General features: G+C 35.5%; 1 protein-coding gene across 9 annotated transcripts in view; it reads left to right on the top strand.

Moving 5' to 3' along the window:
• Positions 1-1,987: 1,987 nt before the first annotated feature.
• Sntg1 (syntrophin gamma 1) overlaps positions 1,988-19,987 on the top strand; it is an 800,188-nt gene continuing 782,188 nt past the window's right edge. For 7 of the 9 annotated variants that reach the window (XM_040294069.2, XM_078017192.1, XM_021731040.3 and 4 more), the window contains exon 1: positions 2,631-3,474. The gene's annotated coding sequence lies outside the window, so the exon portion shown is untranslated. Of the gene's footprint in view, positions 2,258-2,629; positions 3,475-19,987 lie in introns of those variants that run through there. The other 2 variants (XM_078017191.1, XM_078017195.1) reach the window with 2 other exon arrangements.

Raw genomic sequence — 19,987 nt, 5'->3', positions numbered from 1 at the left:
TAGCATCAGATGTTAGACTGCATTTGATGTTCATCACCTTAATTTCCATAACTGGTTACACAACTTGATGAGGAAAAATATGGAGTGGATTTGCTTCTTCAAGAAAAGACATCAAACTAACATAATCTGTTAGTTCTGACAGCTCAAATTAATCAACCCTTTCTCTTTTTTTTCTTTTCCTGGCAGGAGAGAGGGAAGGGGGGAGGGGAGAGGATGGGGAGGGAGGGAGAGGGAAGATGCATTAGTGTCAATCAGTGCTCAGAAAGATGGAAAAATCTGTTCCTCTAGGTCTGAATAATCAAGTGCATATGTTTTTAATTAGCAACATCTTTGTACTCTGTGCCACATTTAAATGAATCCCTTTTATTTGGTGGGTTATTTTCTGTGATTATTCCTGTACCTACATGTCCAGGGAAAATAATTTAAAGTCAATTAAATCAAACTGAAATAACCATCGAATTCAATACATTAGAGCAAAAACTCTTTGCTGACAGGGAATAATGGTACCAGAAGGAGTTTAACTCTCAAGCAGGCTTGTTTTCCTTCTCCAACAAAATCTGGGTACTTTCTGAAACTTATTTGTGCAGATGACACATACGTGTTCATGCAGATGCAAGAAACACATGTTTGTCTGAATTTTGTGGAAGGAAAAGGGAAACTTTATTTACTATGATCTTGGGCAATTTCTTTTCGCAGGAAGTGGAAAACAACACAATTCCCTTCAAACATCAGCCTCCAGTAGCAAAGAGCCTATTTTGGGTCTGTGTATCTCGGTGAGATTATAAGTCTTCCCTAGATGTGATTTTAGAGACACACTCACATCTTTTGATAGTGCCCCTGTTCAAAAGGACTGTTGGAGAAAGTTAATCAGGGGCTTCCTTTCCCTGTGAGCATTTCCTGCGTCTGCAGCTCCACACAGCGTCTGAGGCCTGAAATGAGTCCAACACTGACTATGGCCTCTTCCAGCCAGAGCCTGGGAGTGAGCAGCGATGACCCAAGGGAAATAAAGACATCGCTGCTGCAGGAACTAGATCAAAGTCCGCCGGAAACGTGGATTCTTCCTGGGAGTACATTAGCTGCCCGTTTGGTTTACCTTCTTGAATGAATTCCAACTTAACGTTTCTCCCCCAAAAGAACCACCTTGAACTCCCCTGGCTGCTGCGGACTTGCGCTGTTTCTTCTCAGCTCTCTTTCTCCGCAGGCACCTTGGAGAGGGCACTGCCTCCAGGAGGCGGAGATCATCCCACCCAGAATGGACAATTCCAGACCAGCCCCCGCACTCTCTAATCCTTGATGGAAACATGGAAAGAGAGCACCTTGTCTAAGACTCTCTTCCAACTGTCACGATCGGAGGAAGAAGAACCTCAGAAAGTGCTTGGGAAAGGAGGCCAGAAGCAGACATTAGCCTCATCCTACTGCCCAAGAAAGATCAGTGTCGCCTCCCCTATCCACCCACTTTCTTGCCCCTAGCCAGTCTCTACCAGTTTCCCCTTAAGTCTATTAACAACTTCCTGGTGCAGGAACCTGCCCGGCACAAGTTCCGTGTCTGAAGAAGTGGGCTGGACTTCCCTTCCTGGCTAGTCTTCCCCCTTTAGCAGTACATAGTTTTGAGGGTCCGCGTGGACGTGATTTTGAACAGTTTTTCGACAGTTTCCACGTGGTGTCTTTCAGTCTCCCATCTCACTCCACTCGTGTAGGCACCCTTTGCCAAGTACGGATGGCAGAACCCTGAGAGATCGCCTTCGCCTTCAGGACAACCCACTCAAACCTGCCTCTAGGCTCAGTGTCAACTGGTTTCCAGGAACGAGGGGAAACGGCAGAAGTGGGGGTCTGTGCTGAGCAGGAGACAAGAGCCTGTGGGGACTGAACAGGGCTCAGACTCCGGAGTGGAGAGGCAAAAAGGCCGAGCGCGAGGAAAAGAAAGGGAACGAGCTGAAAACCTAGGCAAAAAGGGCCCGGTGTGTTGGGCGGTTTTTTTTTTTTTTTTCCCCTGGTTTTAAAAAGGCAGGGATGCTCTAGTGCTCCCGCTGACTTTATGCATTCCTCTTATCCCATCCTTTGTGCAATAAGCCGCTTCCGCCCCCCTGCAGGAGCTTGGGCTGTGGGCGGCTGCTAGCGCTGCCCTGGGAATGCAGCCTCCGGAGGCTCCCGCTCGCTCACCAAGCCCAGCGCTGACACTCACAGGAACCTTTGTCCGCAGGATCTTCTTAGCTGCTCTACCGCGATTCTGAACCAATTTGGCAGCGTTTTTAAAAAGGTAGCAAAGCCGAGAAGCGTTTCTTTTTCATTCTTTCGTCCTGTGTCTTTTTATTTTCTAACAATAACCTGTCGTTCGTTTCTCTATGTAGGATCTAAGAATCTTTACTGTGCATAACCTAGGAATTTCAAATAGGCTTCCCAAAATTTTAAATGCCCCCCCACCTCCCCAATTGGTAAGCAAGATTTCAGAGTCTTCCAAAATAGCCCTTTTTCATCTTATGTAATTAAAGACCCACGAGCTTTCAAAGAAGCTCTGGATTTTCCACAGTGCACCACAATCCCCCCCCCCATTTCTCTCTCTCTCTCTCTCTCTCTCTCTCTCTCTCTCTCTCTCTCTCTCTCTCTCTCTCGTGCGCGTGTGTGTGTGTGCGCGCGCGCGTGTTCGTGCGTTCTCTTTCATTTCTACCATTAGGAAACTCGTTCAGGGCCACTGAAAAGTCAGGAAAGGCTCAGATCTTATTTCTCATGGATTCCTGCCTTTCCAGAAACGCTGCCATCCAATAAGTATGAAGATGTTATTTTGGAGAAACAATTACTCCCCTACCAAAAAATAAAGCGCCAGAGGAGGAAAAAAAGGCGAGGCTGGAAGACAAGGAAGCAGCTTGGGTTCGCTGGTGGAGGAAAGTGCGATCTGGGGTCAGGCTGGGGGTTCCAGTCTCTTACTTCAGCACCGGAGGGGATGGACAGCGTCTCCGGACTGGGCTGCAGCTACAAGGACCAAACTGAGCTGCTGCTGCTGCCACCGCCTCAGCTGTCCTTGCCGCCACTGTCGTCGCCACGGGCAGCTGAGCACCCTGCTCCTCGCAGCTAAAAGGCGGTGCCTCCAAATAATCCCCCCTGCCTCCCTGTCCCTTTCCTTGATGGACGAAAAATAACCCTCCCTACTCTACTGCTACACCTAGGGAGAGGGCTCTGAGGAGTACTCTGGCTCCACAGTTAAACTCTCAGCCACAACTTCAAGAATAATTTTTCTATAGGGGAGGTAGGAGGAATGCAGGCTGAAGAGTGAAGTTCAAGTTCTTAGAAGCACTGAGAAATCATGGGCACTGCAGTAGGGGCTGAAATACTCAAAGGCCCACAGTTCATGAAATAAGCAGGATGCTCCTGAGTGGATCGTAACTCTTTTGGAAATAGCTCTGTGAGAGGAGGCTGGAGATCTACTCAAAACCTTACGTTAGAGAAACTGAAGACACATCTATTTCCGCTACTTGGCAGGTAAGTGGTAATACTATTATTTATGGCTTTTTACTACTATAATGACTTTTCCCAAGGTTTTACAGAAAGAACATGAACAGTATTTTTTTCTTGTGAATTAAGGTAAAGATAAATAATTCTGTTCCATAGAAATTTGTTATTTCTAGTTCATGACGTTAGAAAATCTCTTGCTTAATAAAACTGTCAGATGTTTTATGTCTTTGAAGTACCTCCTGTGACAGTAGTAAAAATATTATGTAGTTGGCTAACATTTTTAAAGTAAGCTTTTAGTTGGACACTTTTCTTATTGCTTATCTAATATCTGCTTCGATTTAAGTATATCTTGCTCATTTTTTTCTTCAATACTAATGTAAACTGCTATCTTGCAAGAGAATGTTTCTGGTCCTATGCATGGCATCAAAAGTGATTCTGCCTGTGTCACATAGTGTGCAAGACTCAAAAAAAGTTGAAGTAGAGATGGTTTAAATACCCTTTCTAATATACTTTTATGGTCACAATTTGACAAGCCATTTACAAGCAGAAAAATATGTATACAGAGGCATCTCCTTCCTCTATGTATCCAAACCCACAAGCACACCTACACCTGTAGAATTTTACCTAAGGAAACATGCATGTATTTGCTCAGCATCCTCTCCAGTCTTTTAAATCTTAAAACCAGACCTAATAGAAAGCAGAAAATGAGAAGCTTTATTGTGTCTCTTTAGAAGTGCTGGGTTTTGACAGAATTCTGACTTCTTAGCTCTATAAAATACATTGGTTACTGAAATCCAGAAAGTGAGAGAGGTCAATAGGTTCTTAACAGACCATAAACTTTAGAATGCTAATTAAATCCTTTTTTCTCTTGATTCTTATTTCTAGAATCTTCCTTTGGTGCTTTAAAGTGACAATCTTTCACAGTGACCTTGATAAGCATTCTGCTTTAATAAAAAGGGCTCACTGGGTAAAAGCAGTTATACAAATTTATAGCCCATGCCTGACATTTCAGAAAGAACTCGATTAATTCCAATGAGCATGTTCAGTTCAGTGCCCAGAGCTGACTTACAAGAATGGACTTTTTACAATCATGTAAATACATGTAACAGTATATGCATATCCAAGTGTTTAGAAAGAGTTTGCCCCTTTGAAAAAACTACAGGAGTTCTCAAGGTTCTTCTCTTAATTTTATAGGCCTTATAAGACTGATAATAAACTACTTCTCTAATGCATTCATAGACTTACTCTCTCAGTTTCAACATAAATATTCTCTAAGACAGTTACGATGATATTTGTGGGTGGACTGATGGTCCCTTGTTTTGCATTGGCTTAGAGTAACAATTACACTCTGAGGAAAAATCATTCTTGACTGTCACTTACCACTTACCATGAACCTGCTTGCTTAGCAGAAAGGGAACAGAGGCATTTATGTCACTGAGTTCCTTGGGGGCTCTTTTGCCCTAGATAGGTCAGAAATGATTATCTGAGGAGCAGAAAGATGTATCATTGATTTAGATTTCTACAATGTGCTCCTAACACAATCCAATTTTTTTTTTCAATCCACGGGATGGAAGTGAAATTACCACATGGAAGACTTAATCACGTTTTTAGAAGAGTTACAGCATGTGGTTAGACTATTATTTTGGTTGTCAATTAATTATCAGAGTTGGACTCCCCTGGTCAGTGGAGCATAAAATGAAATCAGGGAATGTGTTCCAGAATACATGCCTATGGGTATATGGACGCAGTTCCCTTCTTAGTTGTTGAGGGGGCAGACTTTCTCTACGTGTAGCTGAAACTGTGCAAAGTAAAAGTTACCTTTTCCTATTCCCTTTGGAGATTTGTTCACTGAAATAAATAAATAATTCACTCTCCCTACCTCATGAAAGTGTATAGAAGCTTGTCACTCCTTATCTCTTGGAAAATGCTGTTACGAGACAGAGTTTTGTAAAATAACTTAATGCACATCTAAATTCTCACCTCTAATTGCAAAAAATAAATAAACAAATAAAGGAGTGAGGGGAAGTGGAAACCAGTCTTCACTTTGATTTATCTTGTGTCTAAAGTGAAATCAGCACTTTATTTGGGAACAAATGCACCCAATTCATTAAATCAACTCCCTTGCCTGCATGGGTATTTTGTCTTATTGCTGAAAGAGGATGCAAGAGGTCTTTAGGAGGACCAGAGACAATAATTAATAATTCAGAGTCACATTCTGCCTCACCCCCAAAACAAAGTTTTGATGGGTAAGGCTAAGTGTTGTTGAGTGTTGCTTTTATTTGAAACCCTAAAATGTAAAAGGAAATAGGATTATGTGATTGGAAATGTGAAATATGTACAGGAGCAGAGGATAATTAAAATGAGCTCAAGACTCAGTTGAGTTACCATTATTCCTTCAACAAGAAATGGAATATGGAGAGGGGAAAGGGAATCCTAGCTGGAATCTTTAAATTATAGTATATTATAAAACACTTCTCCATCAACATTTTATGTATATCATCTAGATATTAGCTGAATATTCTAATGTAATTATTAATCACCCTTAATCATCTTAGATTTTAATGCCTATAGATTGTCTTCAGAGTTATTTACTTCAGTTTGAACCAGGTTCAAAATTATTACATAGACTGAAGAAATTCCTTTGGTAATTCACCTTTCCCATTGTTTAAAGCTGCAAATTCCAGGCAACTTCTTATTCATTTATTCCATCCTATCAGGTACAGAAAAAATCACAACTGAAGAAAATTATATTGTTCACAAGAAATGACCTCTATAGTGATCTCACTACTCAGAAACATCTACAATGATTCATAGAATAGGACTCAAATGAAGAAACACCACTTATTTGCTGTTTTCTCACTGTTTAGCTTAACAGATTGAGCTATACATGAGAGAAACAACTTGCTGCAGTAAAAAACTGTTATGAATCATGATGTACCAAACAAGTATTGCTTGAAAGTCAAATGATCAGGAATCTGTCCCTGTGTGGGGGCACCCCCTATAATACTAGCAATTCTGCAAGCTGAAGCAGGAGGATTGCAGGTTCAAAACCAACCTTAGCCACTTAGCAAACCCTATCTCAAAATAAAAATAAAAAGGGCTGGAGATGTTGCTCAGTGGTTAAGCATCCCTGTGTCCAATTGCCGGTATAAGAAATAAAGAAGAAAAGGAAGGAGATTCGGAATCTCCATCTATTAGGAATCTCAAGCCACTCAAGTTAGTGAAATTATATATATATTCCTAATCTCCTTCTCCTTCCTTTTCTTCTTTATTTCTTGAACCGGGAATTGGACCCAGGGATGCTTGACCATTGAGCAACATCTCCAGCCCTTTATATATTACCTGAAATGGGGATACTTTACCAGCCTACTAAGGTGCAAACCTTCACATGCAGATGAACTTACATATTTATGAAAGGAATGAATGATACCTACTTTTTTGACAGTGTTTTGGAAATATAAGTGCCCGTCTGTGAGTTATTATAAGAAATTGCCTTTAGCATTTATTCATTCATGGGGAAATTCCCTCCTAATTTCTCTAGGGGAGGCACACATCTTATTCTTAAGAATTCTTAGTGTAGAGAAAATAATGTTCCTGATAATTCTGTTATAATTTTCTTTACATCTTTTCATGCTATAAAATGTCAAGAGAGGCAGAATGTGGTCTAAAATATTTATTACTTAAAATTGATATGATGTTCTCTATCAATTAGTCAAACCTAGGTCACTGTGACCCAAGTTCATTTTAACAACTTTAATTTTGACCTGTGAAAAATCCATCACTGTCTTTGTGTCATAATTTTCTAGTCTATGAAAAGAGGATTAATATTTATCATTAGTGATACTGACAGGAAAGCTCATAGGACTAGTGGAATTTTAAACCCACTATCTGGAAACACATACAGAAAGCATTCTTGGTTTGATTTCTGGCTAGTGGGTATGGAGTAAAAGGTGGATACTGTGAGCATTGATTTTATAGGAATAACTGGAAATGCTTTAAAGATATAGTATTGATTTAGCACAAACCCTGGGCTCTATTCATACATCTCCTCTGGAAATCTCAAGTTAAGTTACATCTTATTCATCAGCTAGAACTTTAGAATCAACTATGATGATTTTTCAATGTACTTTACTAACATTTGGTTGGTATAGATTTCTGGGCTAATACTAAAAATATATTGATGGTATGTTTAAGAAATATGAATTACTGTTTGTTGCCTCAGGCAATTCTGGTAGAGTTTTGTGGTTAAAATATTTGACTATGCTAGAGATAAAAATTATATAATATGGAGTTATATTTCTTAAAAAAAATTTTGTTTGGCTTTGCTTACTTTCAAAAGAAGCATTTAATAAAGGACACTGGAAGAGATTACATTGAGAGAAATCATGAAAATAATTTCCTGAGACTGAGAACTTCATCTTTCATCATTGTGAAGCTTGTGCCACACAGTGTACACATTCAGAGTGTCAGGAGATCATTTTAGTCTTCATGAATTCGGTCTTCAATTTGTCAGCAAAGCTAAAATAATGGTGTTTATTTGCCAAACAAGAAACAAATCTTTAAATCAATTCAGTTGAATACTTGCCAATTATCACTTCATGAAAATTGATGTACACAATGCATACTTTTAAAATTAAAATTTGTGAAGTAATTAAAACTGCAAATACATTACTATTTACTTAGCATTTTAGCTGAATATTTAATATTTTAAAGGAACAAATTCTTACTTGGTAAATAAAACAAATTAACAGAAGACAAGTATCTTTTAGAAATCATACCAGAATTTTCGTAATTCATTTATTTTCTTGTCCCTATAGGTAAATCTTTACTGTGTCCATTAGGAATCCAACAAAAACCCATAGCGTAGTTGAATTTTTCTTGCACTTCTCTCATGACATTCCTTTTATGTTCTCATATTCTCCTGGTAGAAAGTAGATGGGACCTAGGAACTAGTTTTCAAGCTAACAGTAAATTTTAATAGGCACGGCTGGGATCAAGTGTTCAATAATGTGTAGATTCCTCAGTGCTGTCTTCATTTTTTCCCCAGAAGAACATTTATTTATTGTTACTTATTAAATGACTTTTATTAATAGTGAACATTGTTAATTGGTGGTAAACACTTTAGTTTTTCCCCATGCTTATATAAATATATCAAAATTGATTCTGCTGTCTTCATGTTTAATCAAGATTTGTCTATAGGATCAATTTCCTCCATCTCCTTATCTGTCATCTTTCTATTCCTCCACTCTCTAATTATATTTCCTTTTCTTCCACAGGTCCTCATTCATTCTAGATCAACACTTATTTTTCATATCCATCCCTTTTTTTTTCCCCAATAGTTCCATTACATGTTTAAGGATTGGCCAAGGGAATATTACACACCAAGACTGGAGCTTAAAGAAAGGCAGATTTCATGGAAAACTACATTGACGGAGGGATGCACTGTGATCTTTAAGTTGCTATCCAGGTGGTAATTTTCAGCATAAGGTGAATTGCAAGTGAGGAAGGAAGCGACACTACAAAATTGTTGAAGAATCTACCAAAGATTTCAGAGTCTTTCAATTTACCTATTATTAATGGAAAACTCAGCAAAAGCAGGTCTCTGTCTTATTGTCTCTCTGAGACCTCTTATTTCTAAGGAAAAAAAAATCTTAAAATCCTGTGACTATCAATGTTATTAGTGTACCCAAGCTTTAAGGGTGTCCTTTTGATTTATTTTAAAAAAATGAATAATAGCACATGTTGAAAAAGAATAATATTTAAAAATGAATAACAGAACACCCTAATGGAATAAAAAGTCCAGTAGGACAAAAACACTTTTTCCTGTGTAGGGTTTTATTCTATTTTTGGTGGTGCTTTCCCTCCCATCAATTCCAAAGAATATTTCCTCGTTTATTACATGGTAAACTTTTTCCTGTTTAGTTAGAATGTTTATCTTTTGATTTCCTGGTCTGTTTTTTTACAATATATTTTTAATTGTCAATGGACCTCTATATTGCTTATTTACATGTGATGCTGAGAATTGAACCCAGTGCCTTTCACATGCTAGGCAAATGCTCTACCTCTGCGTCACAACCCCAGCCCTAGTCTGGTTTTAATTCAAAAGAAGAGACACTCCTAAAAACAGAACTAATTTAATTGACTTTATTTAACACCCTTGATCATAAATAATAAAACCAAGAAACAACAAATATAATAGGTTACATTTAAAGATAGAATAAGTCAATTATACTTATCTGATTAGTTAATTTCACATGTAGGATGTTCATTTTGCTCTTCAAACATATTCTCTACTTAAGTGTTCTTTTTGATTACATAAACATAAACTTTACTTATTATTCACCTAATCAATTTATTTTTTTATTTTCCATTTTGTATTTTATTTCCAGGAGAGTAAGTTTCTGGGAAGTTTCTTATAAGCTAAAGTTAGAAAATTTAATTGCTATAAAAACTCTTCATACAATATAATAAACACATTCCCAGAAACCTAACTTTCTCTTTTGGTTTCCATCCACAGTATTATTCCCTGCCATCTGGCATTATATTAATGAGTTTTAGAGTCCTACTTTGGGTATATTATGTGATTCTCACAGCAAGACTAGAAAGCTAACTTTTTTTATTCCTCATATTTTCTAAATAACATTACTGAAGTCCAGAAAAGTTAAATGGTTTTCTAAGTATTAAGTCTGATTAAAACTTAATTAAGAGTCAGTGTTTCATAGTTTATGCTCTTTATAAGAATTTTGGGGAGATGAATAGACTTGTCTCCCCTCCATTACTACCTATTGCATGCTTCATTTCCACAGATTGTGGTGAAAAATTAAAAAAAAAAAACAAAGATGCTTAGATGCTAGTGATACCAATAAGGAATAAAAAAAAAGTGGAGGAATCTAAGTGAAATTGTATGTAGTTTACACACTTGCTTAGTAAATGTTCAAGTGTCCTATGTAAAATAGTCCTTGAAAGGGAAAGTGTGACCTTGGACTTGGGACTTGTCAAGTGGACATCAAAAGGGTACAAATGGCAAATGGCAGATGGAGGAATGAGTTTCATCAACCAGATACATGCAATTCAGAATTATCAAACTGGAGGTTATAACTATAGAAAATGTAATAGCTTTTTGAGAAAAAGAAGAAAAAAATTGTTTATGCACATAAATATATTTCAGAAGGAAAAAAAGAACAGGGAAGTAAAGGTCAGAATAGAGTACTTAGAAAACTGTAAGGAGAAAATAAAACACATGAAATTCTAAACAAAAACAAACAAATGAAAACTACAGGTGGTTAAATAGGCTGATAGGAGCTCCAAGGAATGAAGAATTGAGGTGCCCTGGAATTTGCTTAAAAGTGGATCCTTGGGCATCATGGAGGCACTAGTTTCTGAAGAATTGTTGAGATAGTCTTCAGACTCTGAGCTCCTGAGAATCAAACCAATGGTGAGATAATAGAAAGACCAGATTCATGCTGAGGAGATAGGAAAGAGAAGGAATTTTGTGAAGAAAAGCCCTGCAGGACTATCTCAGTCCTCTGTGCTGCCCACTCTTCATTCCCAGTGTGCAGTGTCCTTTAGACTTGGTGACATGGCATTTCTGAAAATGTGAATATTTGTTACATGAAATCGGTTCTGTCTGTGGTGATTGGGTCTGAAGAAAGAAATTACAGTTTATTGTATAGTCAACAGAAAAGACAGATATAATATTTGAGAAGAAGGTTGTTTAAAGGTTTGATTTCTCTCAGTAGTATGTTCATCTTAAGTGAACCTGTGAAATATACACACTGCGTTCAATAATTACTCATTTGCTTTAGCCACTGGAAAAATTGACTTTCATCCCCTAGTATTATTAACTTGACCTGACGGGTTGAAGGAGTCTCAAATAATGATGTCTTTCTTTATTATAGCTTCGTTTTGTACTTTTACCTACACTATTAGCCCTCTCTGCCTTTATTGTTGTTAAAATTTTCACATTTTTTTCTGAAATAAATTTCTAAATATCAGGAATGAGTACACAAGATCTATAGACCCATCTAGATCTCCTTGGTGCTTTTTTTTATCTTTAACAGAGGCTGAGTGACAGAAGACCTACAGAGACAAGTCAGTTCCATCGGGACAGCTGTAATTCCTCAAAGATTTCAGGCAAACCTAAATTTGATTTTGTGTGATATTCAAATTCATTTCTCAAACTATCAGATTCTCCAGAAAATTGCCTAGCTTTATCTTGATACTGCAGGAGTAAATTATCTATTTTCTGGAGACCAATTAAGTTTTCTAAAATATCAGTGTGCCATTTAGCAAATTGCCAGTGTACTAAAAGGCTCTCCAGTAACCCAAAGGAGTTAATGTACCACCAAACAGTGGGCGATTTATTCCCTTGTTGCTGATGGGATCAGACAGTTTAAAGTGTTAATGGAGCTTTTGCAAAGAGTTACTGTGAAACATTGAGTCATTGTCTATGAGGCTAAACTATGGAGGGTGGGAAGGTATTTATCATGGTGGAGGAGGGTGGGCAAAAGAGGAGCACTACTGTTGAGATGCTCCCACCCTTGAAGATACTTCTGTTAGCCTCTGTCTGGAAAGAAATCCTATACATCATCTCTGTACTTGACAATAATAGGCAAATTAGCCACTCATGATCACAAGGAATTATCTGCTTATAGATTTGCATAAAAGTGTTTTTTCAGAAATAATCTTCTCCTTTATTTCTTTATCTTTATTCAGGCCTTTTTTGTGTATGAAATGGAATAATTTATTCCCTCTCAAACTAAAAAAAATTCTTAAATGTAAATGATTGTACTGAATGTAACTTTTTTTGGCTACAACCCTTTCTCATGTTTTATAATACTCAATTGGATAAATCACAGGTATCTCACATTGTATTTAAGAGGAGATGTAGCAATCATGCATGTAAATGGATAAAATTGTTTTGAAATAGGAATTCCTATACATAAAATTCAAAGTATTTTTTTCAAAAATGAAATTTATTCTTACCAACTTTTATTTCTCTGAATGTTTTTGTAAAGAGACTATGTATACATTTGTAATTATAGAATAAATTATAAATAATAAATTAAGTGAAACCTAGAAATTATTTACATTATTTTGACTAGCATATAAGACCTTCAGTAAGCTATTTACTCCTGAACAGAATTAACAACATTGAAAGTGAAATACAGTGTGTTCCTTCAATGTGTCCTTCCAGAATATTTGCATAAACACTTCACTTCAGGGTTGTCAGCTAAGCCAAGTTACTTACTCTTTGTAAGTTTTTCCAAGATTTCATATTAAGAGATTGAATTGTAGGGGCAATATGACACTCAGATAAAAATTTTGAGTATTAATCTGAGCCTATCTAATAAGTCTTCCTTAAGAACATGGAATTTGAACACTTGGACCAAGGCAAATATGTGCCCAAAGGGGGAAAAAAGTTTTGGCATCTGATGAATTACTTACCATTTCTTTTTGTAAGAATAAAAGCTTTCTGGCTTCCAACAAAGAGTTTGAGAGCTGTATGGCAGCGTTTTGAACAAGGAGATCATTTATAAATGCTGTCTTTATATTTAGGAAATGATTACTGGATGCAGCTGCAGGTTTTAATGACTTTTAATAAAGTATGTTATAAAGTGAATTAGCAATAAACGTCTAGCAGATGATAATCAAGGCATTATAGGACATCATTAGTTCTATATATTGGATTGTTAAAGCAATACATGTGTTCCTATAATATCAGTGGTTTTGTAATTTTCTAGAGTATTTTGAAGAAAATTTCAAGGCAGAGTAGTTTTGGTAAATAAGATTAGTACAACAAATAGATCTGCCAAACCAGTATAGTTTAATATACATAACTGATAAAGTAATAAAGCTGATGCACTCCTTATATGCACCCCTTATAATGCGAAATTATATATTGGTATAATTTCAACAATATATAAAAAGTTATGAAATAAGATTCACAGGTAATAACTGAAAATATAATACCTCAGTCATTTTTTTATTATTTAGTCTTTCAATTATGAAAGATGAATGTACTTTATTGGGAAAAAGTTTATTAGAAAAACCTCTGTTCAACACTTGTCTCCTCGATACTGCCATGACTCTGAATTTCAATGCCAAGTGGCTAGAATACAGATGAACAGAGGTGACGGCTCACAACTCACCAGTTTCTGTTTGTACAGGTATTTTTAAGGCACCACGGTCTGTAGAATATTACAGTATACATTGTCTTTAAACTTATTATGACCCCCGAATTAAAGAAGAAAGAAAGGAATCTAATGAAGAAAAGCAGTGCTCTAATAGAACTATGGTGTTATTGTGAAGAATATTGGAAACATTTTTAACAGTCTATAACCTTAGGGAGTCAGATACCAGAAAATGTCTGCAATTTGTTATAAGCTTAAATTTAGTTCATGACTGAGTTGAAATAGAATCATTTAATTAATGATGATAACTCCAAGAATGGTAAAAGAATCTTGAGTAATATTTAATAGGCATCTCTTTATGAAATCCTAGCATAGTTCAGGATAAATGAGCAACTGAGGCCATTGAGAGACTAGAGAAGGGGTAAGGTATATGTTTCCTCAATTCTCAAACAGGCATGGTTGGATTACTGTCATGGGTGCATCTAAGTATAAAAATGTTATTTTCAATCACTTCATTTTCAACTTTTTATTTTGAAATAGTTATAGACAGACTCAAAGGAGCTTTTAGAATTTCTCCTGAAATCTAGCTCCCCCTAATAGTAATATCAGCATAATTATACTACAAAAGGAAAGCTGGGAACTGATATAGATGCAATACTACCAAATAGACCATAGCTTCCTTTAGCTCTCACCTATTTGTACCTGGACTCATTTGAACGTGTGTGTGTGTGTGTGTGTGTGTGTGTGTGTGTACTTTGTGTAATTTGTCCCACTTATAAACTTGTATACCCACCCACAACAATCAAGATACACACTGTATTGTCATTAAAAAAAAAAAAAAGAACTTCCTTCTTTTACCTTTACAGTGTGACTTACTCCCCACTTCCTGGAAATCTCTTATCTTTTGTTGCCTGTTGCTAAGATTGTGTGATTATGAGAATAATATACAAAGGGCATGGCCTAGCGTCTAGGATTTGATATCAACATTTTTCACAGTTTACTCAGAGTAATGTCTTGAGAACCACCAAGATTTTACCCATGTGAGCAGTTTATTCTTTTTAATTGCTGAATAGTTTCCTTGATGTGAAAGTGCATGTTTGCCCATATGCTGGTTGAGTTCAATAGTTAGGTTGCTTCTACTTTGGGGCAAATACTAACATTGAGAACTATGTATATCCATGTATAGTTAGTTTGTTATTTTCTGATTGACATCAAAAATAGCTCCCAATGAGTTCTCTTGATTACTTAAAGGATATATTAGCAATCTATGCTGAGAAGGCAGGCCATATAATAGAGATAACATAAGATTTTGATCAGCCATGTTGTACTTAATTTTAAATACTAATTTCCCATGGACAAATGATGCTCTCATACAAGGCATTTTGTGTTCTGTAAACATTAATTTCTGGTATGTAAGAGTATAAAAATAACATTTTTCTAGGAATGAGTACAAAATTTAAATTATTTAATGTGGCCCTAGTAAAAATACTAATTTTCTAAGACAATATTCTAGTTACCTGTTACATACATTTTAAATTTAATATTTTCCTATATATTAAATACAAAAAAAATGTGAAAATGAGTTCAAAGAAACTTTTCAAAACAGGACTACATATTGTGCCTCAAACCAAACTGTTCAAAATTTCAAATGACTAAAAATTTTAAGAATATTAGTTTTCATTGATAGATTTTCTCTTTTTTTTCTTTTCTTTTTCTTTCTTTTTTTTTTGTGTGTGTGTGCTGAAGTTTTAACTCAGGGCTTCATGCTCTCATAATGGATATTTAATTAAAAATAAATTAGCAAAAATAACTAGTGTGTTTTCTAGAAAAAAAATGGACATTCACATGCAAAACATAAAAAAATAAATAAATTCTAAACAGACTTGCACGCAATGTATCATCAAACTAGATGTAAAATTCAAAACTAGCAGACTCCTTCAAAATAAAACAAGAGAAAATACAGATAGATGACCATGGATGTGGCAATGACTTTTAGACATAACACAAAAGGCACAATTAAAAAAAAAACAATATCAAGAGAAAAAGAGAAACCAGGTATAGGAGAAAATATCTGCAAAAGATACATTTGATAAAAGGACTGTCATTCAAAATATAAAAGAAAGCCTAATATGTAACAATAAGGAAATGAATAGCTCAATTGAAATTTATGTAAAAGTTCAAACACATTCTCAAAAGATATACATACGACATGTAAGTATACAAGTTTCTCAACACCATGTAAGTTAGAAAAACAATTAGAATTGCAAATTAAAACAATGAAATGCCAATACAACCCCCCCACACACACAAAATACGAAAATAGAATGGCCCAAATCCAATATACTAACAAAACCAAATGCTTAAGAGAATGTGAAAAACTAGGAATTTTTATTTATTGGTGAAGGAAATGCAAAATGGTAGAATTGCTTGGAAGACAGTGTGGCAGGTTTTTTTTTTTTTCTGAGTCTAATCATACTTTTACCATAAGATCTGACAATCATATAACTCATCATCAATCCAAATGGGTTGCAAACTTATGTGCACATAAACTTGCACAGGGACATATATTGCAGGTTTATTTAGACTGCCAAACTCGGCAGCAATCAAGATATCTTTTAGTAGGTAAAACTGTGTCACATCCAAAGTAATACTATTTAGTACTTGGGGAATTTAAAAAAAAAGAACAAAACAAGCTATCAAACTGAAAAGACAGAGGATCCTTAGGTATAATTTACTTAGGGAAAGAAGCCAATCTGGATAGGCTACAAACTGAATAATTGTAACTCTCTTATAATCTGGAAAAGGAAAAACTATGGAGACAGTAAGAAACATGAGTGAGTGTTTGCCAGGGCTTGAGAGAAGTGGGGATGGAATAGACAAACCACAGGGGATTTTTGTGGGAACTGAAACTATGGTGGATGATCCTGGAATGATAGACACATGTCATTATATATATATTTAAATCCATAGAATGTACAACACCATTGTTGAACCCTAAAGGAAAGTAAACTTTGAGAAACTGATGTGTGAGTGGAGGTTCATCAGTTGTAACAAGTGTGCCCCTCTGGTGGGTGATGTTTATTTTGGGGGTGTTATGAGTGTGTGAGTAGGGGGCAGGAAGTATATGGGAACTGCTTAATTTTTGTGAACATAAAACTGCTGTTAAAATGAAGTGTACTTATTTTTTTAAATCTAAGAAACTCCACACATTTGTAAATGAAGAAATATTTTTCCCACAATATAAAGATCCAAAAGATAAATTTTAAGGGATATTTATAAAACACTTTAAACAGTAATAATAAATTGTAGGATATTTAGATATCTTAAGCATAATTCTGTAGCTTTAAATATATTTTTAGAAAGGAACAAAGGGTAAAAATAACCATACTAGCAGCTATAATAAAAATGTTAAGAGAATATAAAATTAATCACAATGGAAATGGAATAAGAACTATAATTAGTGTAAGAAGAGAAATAATAGAAAGAAAAAGCACTATAGTATAGAAAAATCAACAAAGAAAATACTGTTTTTTTTTCAACAGACTTATAAGTGAGCAATCTCTGATGTGACACTAAAGACAATAGAGTGATTAATAAGGAGAACCAATATGCCAATGTCTACTGAGGACAAAATTCATTAAAAAGCTCACAGTATATTATGAACCACTTTATGTCAATGTATTGGAAAGGTTATTTGCAATGTATAAATTTGTAGAAAAATATAATTCACTAGGGAAGAGAACATTGAGTATGTGAATCATTCCTTTCCCGGGGACATAATAAAGGCCTGTGACTCACTCTAATCTCTTCATCAATGTGCACATAGCTGGAGTCTTGATAGATATTCTTGCTAGGAAGAAAGTCCTTTGTCTGTGGAATGCCTGCGAAGGGCTACCTGATTGAGAACTGAGTGTAGTAAACACGTTGGAACCCATAGATTGGGATGTTTGGCTCTTTGAAGAATGTCACAGATGCTACAACTGAGACAGAATGGAAGTATTTTGAAAATCCATCTAAGTTCTCTACATGGGAAGGGGTAAGAGAAGGGTATAGAAATTTGGTACCTGGGCAGCCATCCTGAGATAAGCACCTCTCTCCATTGTGTTTCCTGATTATCTGTGTCATCAGCATTATTAAGGAGCTTAACACAGGCTGAAATGCTAGTCTCAAGTATATGTATGTATATGTACATAGTATATAACATGTAATTATATGCTTTTCATTATTTAACTATCATATATACAATATATAAGCAAATTATACATCTATGTATGGTATGTATAGTAGCTACACACACATATTACAGAAGTCATTATTCTTAATTTTTTGTATTTTGAAAAACTTCCATTTTTAGAAGAGGTTTAAAATAATGACACCAAATACTAACACTCTCATCCTGTCCTTAACATTCTGTAACTTTCTATTGAGGGGGTCTTTTCCAATACAGTAAACTGATGACAAATCATAACAACCAACAGAATTTTCATGATTAGAAAGATATACAAAAACAACTGTCATTCCTCTCCAGGGTTTGTACATAGGAAAAAAAGTCCTCAAGTCTATAAAGATATTAAAATTAATGAGAAAACTCAGCAAAAATACTAGTTGCAATGTGAATATTAAAAAATAAATTTTGTTCTCAGATGATGGTAATAAATACAGTAACCTATCCTTAGAAAGTGACACATATCACTGTATACATTTTACTATTACATGACAAATATCAGTAATTAAATAGTAAATTTAAATAAACCATTAAGAAAAAAACAATAAGAAGCCAATAGAAAAAGAATTTAAATGTTTTACAGTACTCATCACAAAAACATGGCTCACATGTAAATGTGTTCAAATTTATTAATAAATCATGGAAATTAAAAGAAAAATCACAAAAACAAGGAGATAAAACAAACTACTAAATACAGCATGATTTGGTGAAGGTACAGAACAACGGTCTCTTATACTACAAGTGGGAATACAAATTGGCATACATTTTGAAAACAGTTTGGCTTCATTTATTGTTTGACTATCCACTGCTATAGTTTGAATATGGAATGTGTTCCAGAGGCTAATGGAATATAGGATTGTCCTCAGCCCATGGTGCTATTTGGATGTGGTAGACTTTTAGGAAGTAGGGTCACTTGGCAGCTTTTAGATTATTAAGGTCATGATCTTGAAGGGGATTATGGGTTTCTGGTATCTTTCTCTTCCTGTCTTTACCTTGCTTATCATGAGGCAGATGGTTTTGCTCCATCACACACAGCCCCCAGCCCATTTTGTGTATTGTTGGTTGGAATGTAAAATGCAGCTGCTTTCAGAAACAGTATTGAAGTTCCTCAAATCCTTAATCAAATTGTTAATGCATATGACCCAGCAACTGCACTCCTGGGTAAATATCCAACAAAATTGAAAACATATATTCACATAAAAACATGTACAGTAATGTTTAAAATCACCAAATATGATGGTTGTATTTATAATAGTTAAAAAGTAGAGGATTGGAGGTATAGCTCAGTGGGGACCACAGGACCACAGGCTCAAAAGCAACAGGGCCAATCAATCATGGACTGTCCCCTCCCAAACTGTGAGCCAAAATAAATCTTTTTTCTTTCTAATTTGTTTATTTGTATAAGTCAGCTTTCTGTGACTGTGATAAAATACCCGAGAAAACTAACTTAGGAGATAAAAGGTTTATTTTGGATGGTAGTTTCAGAATTTTTAGTCCATGTTCCATCAGCTCCTTCAAAGACACCACCCTTGTGACTTGGCCTTACCTCCTGAAGTTTTCACCATCTCCCAATAGCACCATTAGCTGGGAACCAAGCCTTCAACACATCAGTCTTTGGGGCATTCCAGATCCAAAGTATACATTTGGGGTATTATTTTTTTATACTGACAGATACTTCACTAACTTTTACACAAATCCTAGGAAGCAGGAAATTTACTCTGAAAAACACTTTTACACATATACCCATATATTTCACAAAATATAAAAATAACCAATAAAATTTTATAAGTAAATTTAAAAGCACACTAAGTAGTATCAGTGGCATGTATCCATGCATTAGGATATTATTATTCAATAGAAATGGAAGAATGATTCTTATATGCTCATCATTATTTAATCTCACCATCATAATAGCAAGTGAGAGCTACAAAATACAAACTATAAAACAAAACACATCATTCCATCCAAGTGAGTTTTCCAAACTGAGAAAACCATATTGTCTTTGAATGAATGAGTAACATCCTGGTTCCCTGTTTAGAATGGGGTGGCTTCTAGAAGAATGAAGGAGAGTTGTAAGATTCTGATGATATTCATTATCTTAATTTGGGTAGTCATTACTAGTTGCTAGCTTTAAAACCATGTTAAAGTATACACGTATATTTTACAAATCTTGTGCACTTTT

The sequence above is a fragment of the Ictidomys tridecemlineatus genome, chromosome 7 (assembly GCF_052094955.1).
Source record: "Ictidomys tridecemlineatus isolate mIctTri1 chromosome 7, mIctTri1.hap1, whole genome shotgun sequence".
In the NCBI taxonomy this organism is placed as follows: Eukaryota; Metazoa; Chordata; class Mammalia; order Rodentia; family Sciuridae; genus Ictidomys; species Ictidomys tridecemlineatus.
Note: the sequence above shows the minus strand (reverse complement) of the source record. Positions and strands in the feature narration are given on the sequence as shown.